The following is a 10,460-nucleotide window of genomic DNA, read 5'->3' on the forward strand; positions in this document are numbered from 1 at the left end:
GTCCCAAAAAAAGAAAAAATAAATAAAAAGGGGCAATGCTACTATCCTTTTACCACACTTGTGCTTCAAAGTAGCACCATGATCTTCATAGTAGAGAGTCTCTCATGTTATCACTTTCATATACTAGTGGGAATTTTACATTATAGAAGTTGGCTTGTATATTGCAATTATGGGCTTCCTCAAATTGCCCTAGGTCTTCATGAGCAAGCAAGTTTGATGCACACCCACTTAGTTTCTCTTTGAGCTTTCATATACTTATAGCTCTAGTGCATCCGTTGCATGGCAATCCCTACTCACTCACACTGATATCTATTAATGGGCATCTCCATAGCCCGTTGATACGCCTAGTTGATGTGAGACTATCTTCCCCTCCTTTTTGTCTTCTCCACAGCCACCATTCTATTCCACCTATAGTGCTATATCCATGGCTCACACTCATGTATTGCGTGAAGATTGAAAAAGTTTTGAAAAAGTTAGAGTATGAAACAATTGCTTGGCTTGTCATCGGGGTTGTGCATGATTTAAATACTTTGTGTGGTGAAGATAGAGCATAGCCAGACTATATGATTTTGTAGCGATAACTTTCTTTGGCCATGTTATTTTGAGAAGACATAATTGCTTTGTTAGTATGCTTGAAGTATTATTATTTTTATGTCAATATAAACTTTTGTCTTGAATCTTTCGAATCTGAATATTCATGTCACAATTAAAAAGATTTGCATTGAAATTATGCCAAGTAGCACTCCGCATCAAAAATTCTCTTTTTATCATTTACCTACTCGAGGACGAGCAGGAATTAAGCTTGGGGATGCCTTATACGTCTCCAACGTATCTATAATTTTTGATTGCTCCATGCTATATTATCTACTGTTTTGGACTATATTGGGCTTTATTTTCCACTTTTATATTACTTTTGGGACTAACCTATTAACCGGAGGCCTAGCCCAGAATTGCTGTTTTTTTTGCCTATTTTAGTATTTCAAAGAAACAGAATATCAAATGGAGTCCAAACGGAATAAAACCTTCGGAAACGTGATTTTCTCACCGAGCGTGATCCAGGAGACTTGGACCATACTCCAAGGTGTCAAAGAGGCGGTCACGAGGGTGGGGGGCGCCCCCCCTAGGGCGCGCCCCCTGCCTCGTGGGCCCCTCAGTGCTCCACCGGCGTACTCCTTCCTCCTATATATACCTACATACCCCCAAACGATCACAACGGAGCCAAAAACCTAATTCCACCGCCGCAACTTTCTGTATCCACGAGATCCCATCTTGGGGTCTGTTCCGGAGCTCCGCTGGAGAGGGCCGTCATCACGGAGGGCTTCTACATCATCATAGCCTCTCCGATGAAGTGTGAGTAGTTTACCTCAGATCTTCGGGTCCATAGTTAGTAGCTAGATGGCTTCTTCTCTCTTTTTGGATCTCAATACAAAGTTCTGCCCCTCTCTTGTGGAGATCTATTCGATGTAATCTTCTTTTTGCAGTGTGTTTGTTGAGACCGATGAATTGTGGGTTTATGATCAAGTCTATCTATGAATAATATTTGAATCTTCTCTGAATTCTTTTATGTATGATTGGTTATCTTTGCAAGTCTCTTCGAATTATCCGTTTGGTTTGGCCAACTAGATTGGTAGTTCTTCCCATTGGAGAAGTGCTTAGCTTTGGGTTCGATCTTGCGGTGTCCTTTCCCAGTGACAGAAGGGGCAGCAAGGCACGTATTGCATCGTTGCCATCGAGGATAACAAGATGGGGTTTATTTCATATTGCATGAATTTATCTCTCTACATCTTGTCATCTTGCTTAAGGCGTTACTCTGTTTTTAACTTAATACTCTAGATGCATGCTGGATAGCGGTCGATGAGTGGAGTAATAGTAGTAGATGCAGAATCATTTCGGTCTACTTGTCACGGACGTGATGCCTATATACATGATCATGCCTAGATATTCTCATAACTATGCTCAATTCTGTCAATTGCTCAACAGTAATTTGTTCACCCACCGTAGAATACTTATGCTCTTGAGAGAAGCCACTAGTGAAACCTATGGCCCCCGGGTCTATTCTCATCATATCAATCTCCATCACTTTAATCTTGTTTTGCTTTTTTACTTTGCCTTTACTTTTTACTTTGCATCTTTATACCAAAAATACCAAAAATATTATATCTATCAGATCTCACTCTCGTAAGTAACCGTGAAGGGATTGACAACCCCTAATAGCATTGGTTGCGAGTAGCTATCGTTTTGTGCAGGTACGAGGGACTTGAGCATGGCCTCCTACTGGATTGATACCTTGGTTCTCAAAAACTGAGGGAAATACTTATGCTACTCTGCTGCATCATCCCTTCCTCTTTGGGGAAAACCAACGCAAGGTCAAGACGTAGCAACAGACTCCATCGAAGGTGCGCTGTGATGCGGCCCGATATAGAGGCGCTGCACACCCTCTGTTCTTCACAGATGAGGTGCTGGATCACGAATTCCCCGAGGGGTTCAAGCCCGTCAATATTGAATCATACGACGGAAAAACCGACCCCGCTGTATGGATTGAGGACTTTATTCTCCACATCCACATGGCCCGTGGAGACGACCTCCACGCCATCAAATACCTCCCACTGAAACTCAAAGGGCCAACTAGACACTGGATGAATAGCCTGCCCGAGAATTCCATCGGCAGCTGGGAGGACTTGGAAGAGGCCTTCCTTGACAACTTCCAAGGTACATATGTCTGGCCACCCGATGCCGATGACTTAAGCCACATAGTTCAACAACCTGGAGAATCAGCCAGAAAATTCTGGACTAGGTTCCTAACCAAAAAGAACCAGATCGTTGACTGTCTGGATGCCGAAGCCCTAGCGGCCTTTAAACACAGCATCCGTGACGAATGGCTAGCACGCCACCTAGGCCAAGAAAAGCCAAAGTCCATGGCAACCCTTACGGCACTCATGACCCGCGTTTGCGTGGGTGAGGATAGCTGGCTGGCTCATAGCAAAAACACAGCTAGCGGGACAGGCCCCTCCCAGGCCAAGAACAGCTCCGGCAAGCTCCGACACAACAGACACAAACGCCGAAGCAATGGCGACAACACCGATGACACCACCGTTAACGCCGGATTCAGCGGCTCCAAGTCCGGCCAGCGAAACAATCCCTACAAAAGGAACTGTGAGGGACCATCCAGCCTGGATTGCATACTCGATCGTCCGTGCCAGATACATGGTACCCCAAATAAACAAGCCAATCACAACAACAGAGACTATTGGGTTTTCAAACAGGCTGGCAAGTCAAATGCCGAAAACAAAGAAAAGGGATCACAAAGTGAGGACGAGGATGAAGGGCCCCGGCAGCCGAACACTTGAGGGCAGAAGAAATTTCCCCCTCAAGTCAAAACGATGAACATGATATACGCTACACACATCCCCAAAAGGGAGCGCAAGCGAGCACTTTTGGTCGTCTACACGGTAGAGCCAGTCGCCCCAAAATTCAATCCATGGTCATCATTCCCGATCACCTTCGACCGTCGAGATCACCCAACTAGTATCCGGCATGGCGGTTCAGCCACACTGGTCCTCGACCCAATCATCGACGGATATCACCTAACACGAGTCCTAATGGACGGTGGTAGCAGCCTCAACCTGCTCTATTAGGATACAGTGCGGAAGATGGGCATTAATCCCTCAGGAATCAAACCCACAAAGACTACCTTTAAAGGAGTCATACCAGGCGTTGAGGCCCCTGGACGGGTTCAATCACACTGGAGGTATTCTTCGGTTCTCCGGACAACTTCCAAAGCGAGGAGTTAATCTTCGATATCGTCCCCTAACACAACGGCTACCACGCACTGCTTGGACGAACCGCGTTTGCTAGATTCAACGCGGTGCCACACTATGCTTATCTCAAGCTGAAGATGCCCGGTCCATGCGGCGTCATAACAGTCAACAGAAACACAGAACTCTCCCTCGGACAGAGGAGCACACCGCCACCCTAGCAGCAAAGGTACAAAGCGGCCTTCTCAAGCAGCATCATAGTCTGGCTGCCGAGGCCCTGGACATCATTAAGAGGGTCCGGACTACACTACAATAGGACAACGCGACTTGTCAAGAGCTCGATTAGCAATTCGGCCTCCGTCCCAATCCCGACGAGGTAGTGGCATTCATACCACGCATCCATAACTACGCACTCAAAATTCCATGGGCATCGACAGAGGCACAAGCTATCCCGGGATCCATGGTTCGGCTAGACTGATCCCGGACACACATATAACTTTACTATCTCCTTTTCCCTTGTTTCAGGTTTCTCCTATGGGGGCCTCCTTCGACGACCTTATTAACGATCCCGTCAAAGGACAAACACATCGGATTGACACGGAGCACATGCGTACATGGGAAGCCCTAGAGGCTAACCATTTTCAGGACCCACGCGCAGTCCGCCTTGGGGTATGGCATGTCAAATAGCTGGTTGCTTATTGCATTATTTTGTACCGATGCGCTTGGACGCATTAACCCAACTATAATGGAAACAGTTCATGATCCAAGTTCAAGGGCTCCAGATCCTATCTCTGCACTCCCTCTGTTTTCCTTTATATTACTTATTTCCTAGCAACCGTACACTCTGGTACGTTTCATATTTGCCAGGGGCTCCCCATCGCCCCATGATACAGCAACAAAGTCCCAACAATCCTTAAAGATAAGTTCGGCACCCCGAATTTAGCATTATATGCATTGGCTCCGAATCATGTCTTTGGTCAATAGTTGGGTTGCCCGGCTCCTATGGTTGCTACCCTATGTTCCGCTAAATCGGCTAGGGTAGTAAAGGGTGAACTACTGCGATTGTGCCCTAGCCTTGACCAGATGAGCACCTCAGTAGAGAAAGCCGAAAACTGACTATCACAATACAGCGAGAGCCGGTCAGCTATTCGAGGGTTACAAATTGTTGGAGATTTTTTTCCGCATTATGCAAAAGATTGGCACCTCCAGATCACATGCTGACAGCACCCTGGCTTGAACCAGGGGCTGCGCCCATGCTTTATTATAAACTCCTATGGCTAAGTGAGGGCGTTTAAGCTGTATAGTCTGATTGCCTTGTTCATTGCGCTAAACAACTTCTTCAAGGACCATATAATTGGATCAAGATTGTTTAGATTCCATCCCGAACACCTCCATACTACCTACGTGAGGGCAGAAGCCGATGACTGGCCAACCCTCAGATTACATACAACATGGCTGCACAGGAGGAAACAATTAAAGCATAACAAAATTACATCACAAAAGATGCTCTGTTTTTTATAGTACAAGGCAAAGGCAACATGAATACATTCATTCGAATACAACGTCCTGCGAACATTTTGCTGCCACAAGGCGAGACCCCTCTAGGACATCCGCAAAATACCGTTCGGGTGTGCGGTGCTCCTTGCCATCCGGTGGACCTCTGGTCACCTCGATGGCGTCCATCTTCGCCCGCCACATCTTGCAATGGGCGTAGGCCATGCGTGCACCTTCAATGCAGGCCGAGCGCTTGACGACGTCCAGCCGAGGATAGGCGTTCACCATCCGCCTCATGAGTCCGAAGTAGCTGCTTGGCATAGCTTCGGCTGGCCATAGCCGGATTATGAAATCCTTCATGGCTAGTTCGGCCACCCTATGCAGCTCCACCAGCTGTTTCAGCTGATCGGTGAAGGGCACGGGATGCTCTGGCTCCGCATACTGCGACCAGAATAGCCTCTCCATAGAACCCCCTCCTTCGGCTCGATAAAACTCCGCGGCATCTGATACACTACGTGGTAAATCCGCAAAAGCCCCTGGGGAACTCTGAACCCGGGATAGTAAAATGTACCGCTTCTCTGCATACTTGCTTTGCATCTTAAATGCCTTACCTGCCGTGACCTTCTTGGCCTCCTAGATCTCCTAGAGGGCGGCCTGGGCCTCATTCCGTGCGATCCCCGTGCTCTGATGAGCCTTGGTGAGTTCGGTCCCTTGAACTGACGCATCATGCTCCAGGGCTTCACATTTCTTCACCGCATCCTGGAGCTCCTGCTGGACTTCTTTGACCTGGGCCTTGAGCTTCTTACGGGCGGCTTGCTGCTGGACAGCCTTTTCCTCGGCCTCGCCCAGGGCCTTCCTTAGGGCCTCGACCTCGGTTGCGGCTCCTGCACATATCACGACACTACGGTCAATATGCAGCGCCTATCCTTTTCGAACACACAATAACTCGTCACTCACCTTGCTTCTACTTGAGCGAAACCTTAACCTCGCCGAGCTCGTTCTTGGTCCATTCCAGCCTCTGCCTCAATTCAGAGACTTCGGCAGCATGCGAGGTTGCAGCCAACAGCGATGCCTGCTTATTAATACATATTACGTTAGTCTCCCATAGCAAAATATTGATCCTCTGTCTGGTTCTTCTTGCCGAACACCGGACAATGTCTCAGGGGCTACTGTCTACACGGGTTTTTTTTCTCTTTCTTACCTCGAAACCCGTCAACAGGCTGCTGCAGGCTTCATTCAGTCCACTCTTGGCGGACTGAATCTTCTCAATCACTGCACCAATAAGGACATGGTGCTCGTCAATGACGGAGGTGCCTCGAAGCGCCTCCATCGGGTTATCCAGCGCCCCTGGATGGACAGGGGCCACCAGTGGAAGCGGCGCACCCCCCCTCCTTCAAAGGGGGCTGCTCGCCCGACTCCGGAGCCATATGGGCCTTCGGAATCGTATTCGGCTGAGGGACAAACTAGATGTGGCCCTCTTCGCCAGTGCCCATGGGGATCGGCTCCTCCATGTGTCCGGCAGTGCAGGTCTCGCCTTGTGGTGCCTCCCGAATGGTGTCCTGGGCTCCTCCCCGGATCACAGTGGTTGTGACGCCCCGAGACCGTTGCGCCAGGTGTCTTCCATTTATTCGCTGTTGTTGCCTTGTCATTTGTTTGCGTGTTGCATCTTGCCATGTCATCATGTGCATTGCATCATCATGTTTTCAAAACTTGCATCCGTCCGGGTTCTCCCAGTTCTCTCTGTTGTCCGTTCTGAGCCCAGACACACTTGCACGCGCCCGCGGCACGTCCGAGATAATATTTTATAAGTGGCCGGAAAATGTTCTCGGAATGGGTTGAAAGTTGGCATGCGGTGTTATTAGGTTTTCAGTAGACCGCCTACCAAGTTTCATCGCATTCAGAGTCCGTTTGATAGCCCAACCGTTAAAATATAGCGGCAATATAGCCGGTCAAACGTTGGACGTTTTTGGTCTCCGGAAACAGTTGCCGGGTCTCTCTCTCTTCTCTTCTCTCAGCCCAGAGCTTTCTGCACAGTCCGCTATCAACCGCTAGGCCCCGAAACCCCTCCTTGCACAGTGCATCGACCCCCTCACGTGCGCGTCCGAAAGCTGTCCCGAACCCCCCTGGGCAGTTGTCACCGTTGGACATAGAACATCCCCAAACATCTACAAAACGTCTCCGTCTTTCTTTTTCAGCTACCTAACCTATTTTTCCTGTCCGTCCGATTACGATCGGAGGGACCTAACCGCCCTAAACTGATTTCATCTGCTAAATATAAGGTCCAACCCTAGATCCTAGGGGTCTTGTCCCATCGATCCCACTGCGCCGCCACTACACCTGGTTTCCTCGGGATCCCTCCCGGACCAACCAGCAGCTTCCTCCCTAATCCAAAAAAATTCCTCCCTCGTTCTCCACCAACCAACCGATTCATCCAATCCCGCAACCATCTCCACGTTTCTCCTCTGCCTCGACCGGAGCAAGGCTCCCCCTGATCATGACGCCCGAGCTCCACCTTGCGTGCCCGCCTCCTCGTCCTCCCGACCGCAGTAGACGAACGGGAGGCCTCGCGCCTGCCTCCTCGCACTCCTCGTCTACCCAAGGAGTCGAACGCCTCCCTTCGGCGCCAACCGCGCTGCCGGCGGAGCTCGCCGGAGCAGCCAGCCCACAGGCCGTTCTTGCTCCTTCCCGTCTCCCCCGCAGCTTCCTCTCCCTTCCTTCTCTCTCTCATGATCTCTCTCATGTCATTCACAGGAAGCGCCTCCTCCTCCCTGCACCAAGCCGCAGCGTCGCCGCCCATGGAGCTCCACCACCCACCGGATCCGGTGCCCCAAGGCCCGATCAATCCATTCCAGCCGCCGCCGGACCGGCAAGCCTTCCGCCGGAGCCTTGCAGTCCCGCTGTCGGCGGCGCCAAGCCCTTGCCTCTGCTTCCTTCGAACCAGGGAAGAGGACGAGCGTCCCTGCATTGACCCGTGTCCCTATTCGTCTGGAGCACCAGCGACCGGGCGGCCCAGCGCTAGATCGCGCCAAGGCCCAGCGCTCGGCCTCCCGGCCCAGCATCGCCCCCTGCCGGCCTCTCCTCTGCCCCAGTGGGCCTTGGCCCATGATGAGCCACCCACACCCAGGCGCGCCCTCCAGATTCAGCCCAGATCTGTTTTTTTTTGTTTCTTAGCGAATTTATCTATTTCCAGAAAATCTCATATTTACAGATTACCCCTCCATGTTCATGCATTTAATAACTTCAGAACCGTGCATCGGATTAAAATGAATTATATATGAAACATGACTAGAATTTCATCTAGTTTCATAATTTGCAACTTTCATCCATGTTTAAAATGTTTAAACTTGTTGTTTGCTTTGTTTTGCTTTATTGCCAATGCTAAAATGCTTTATTTCATAACAAAATAACCGTAACTCCAAATTTAATAAACTTTATATGTATATGGGGCAGAAAAATGCCTAGTTTTACATGGTGACCTTACTTTGCATGTTTAACAACTCTAAAATATGGTTTAGGGAAGAACAGTACCAAATCCATAAATATGCACATGAGGATTTTCCGTACTTGTTGTTTGTTGTTCCGGCCTCATTTAAACTTGCCTAGATAGGTAGTTTTGTTGTGCTTCACCCCTTGCCATGCTAACCAACATTTAATATTGTCGAGTACATAAACGGGAGAGAACTAAATAAGTCACATGGTGTTTCGTCAATATGCAACTCGTTGCATATTGAGCTCCACTTAATTTGTAGGATTGCTTGTGCACTTTGCCATGCCATGCTTCATTAAACCGGACATGCATCATACTTGGTTGTGCATCATGCCATGTTTATGTGGTGGTTGTTTACCATGTTGTTTGCTTCTTTCCGGTGTGCTTCTTCGGGTTGGTTCCGTTAATGTCGCGTTTGTAAGGATCTGTTCGCCTACGACCGTTCGTCTTCTTCATGGACTCGTTCTTCTTCCTTGCGGAATCTCAGGCAAGATCACCATACCCTCGAAATCACTTCTATCTTTTCTTGCTAGTTGTTTCGCTCTATTGCTATGCCGCGATTCCTACCACTTGCTATATCATGCCCCCATATTGCCATGTCAAGCCTCTTACCCTCCTTTCCTAGCAAACCGTTGTTTGGCTAAGTTACCGCTTTTGCTCAGCCCCTCTTATAGAGTTGCTAGTTGCAGGTGAAGCTGAAGTTTGTTCCATGTTTGGAACATGGATATGTTGGGATATCATAATATCTCTTATTTAATTAATGCATCTATATACTTGGTAAAGGGTGGAAGGCTCGGCCTTATGCCTGGTGTTTTGTTCCACTCTTGCCGCCCTAGTTTCCGTCATACCGGTGTTATGTTCCTTAATTTTGCGTTCCTTACATGGTTGGGTGTTATGGGGACCCCTTGACAGTTCGCTTTGAATAAAACTCCTCCAGCAAGGCCCAACCTTGGTTTTACCATTTGCCTCAGCACCACCTACCCTTCCCTCGGGTCGGCCAGCCCAAGGGTCATCTTTATTTAAGCCCCCCGGGCCAGTGCTTGTCTAAGTGTTGGTCCAAACCGAGCTGCCTGCGGGGCCACCTCGGGGAAACTTGAGGTTTGGTTTTACTCGTAGCTAGTCTCATCCGGTGTTGACCTGAGAACGAGATACGTGCGACTCCTATCGGGATTGTTGGCACATCGGGTGGCTTTGCTGGTCTTGTTTTACCATTGTCGAAATGTCTTGTAACTGGGATTCCGAGTCTGATCGGGTCTTCCTGGGAGAAGGAATATCCTTCGTTGACCGTGAGAGCTTGTGATGGGCTAAGCTGGGACACCCCTGCAGAGTTTTGAACTTTCGAAAGCCGTGCCTGCGGTTATGGGCAGATGGGAATTTGTTAATATCCGGTTGTAGAGAACTTGACACTTAACTTAATTAAAATGAATCAACAGCATGTGTAGCCATGGTGGTCTCTTCTCGGCGGAGTCCGGGAAGTGAACACTGTTCTTGTGTTATGCTTGGACGTAAGTAGTTTCAGGATCACTTCTTCATCACTTCTAGTTCACGACCGTTGCTTTGCTTCTCTTCTCGCTCTTATTTGTGTGAGTTTGCCACCATATATGCTAGTGTTTGCTTCAGCTCCACCTCACTACCTTTTCCTACCCATAAGCTTAAATAGTCTTGATCGTGAGGGTGTGAGATTGCTGAGTCCTCGTGACTCACAGATTACTTCCAAAACCAGT

Source organism: Triticum dicoccoides, chromosome 7A, assembly GCF_002162155.2.
Source record: "Triticum dicoccoides isolate Atlit2015 ecotype Zavitan chromosome 7A, WEW_v2.0, whole genome shotgun sequence".
In the NCBI taxonomy this organism is placed as follows: Eukaryota; Viridiplantae; Streptophyta; class Magnoliopsida; order Poales; family Poaceae; genus Triticum; species Triticum dicoccoides.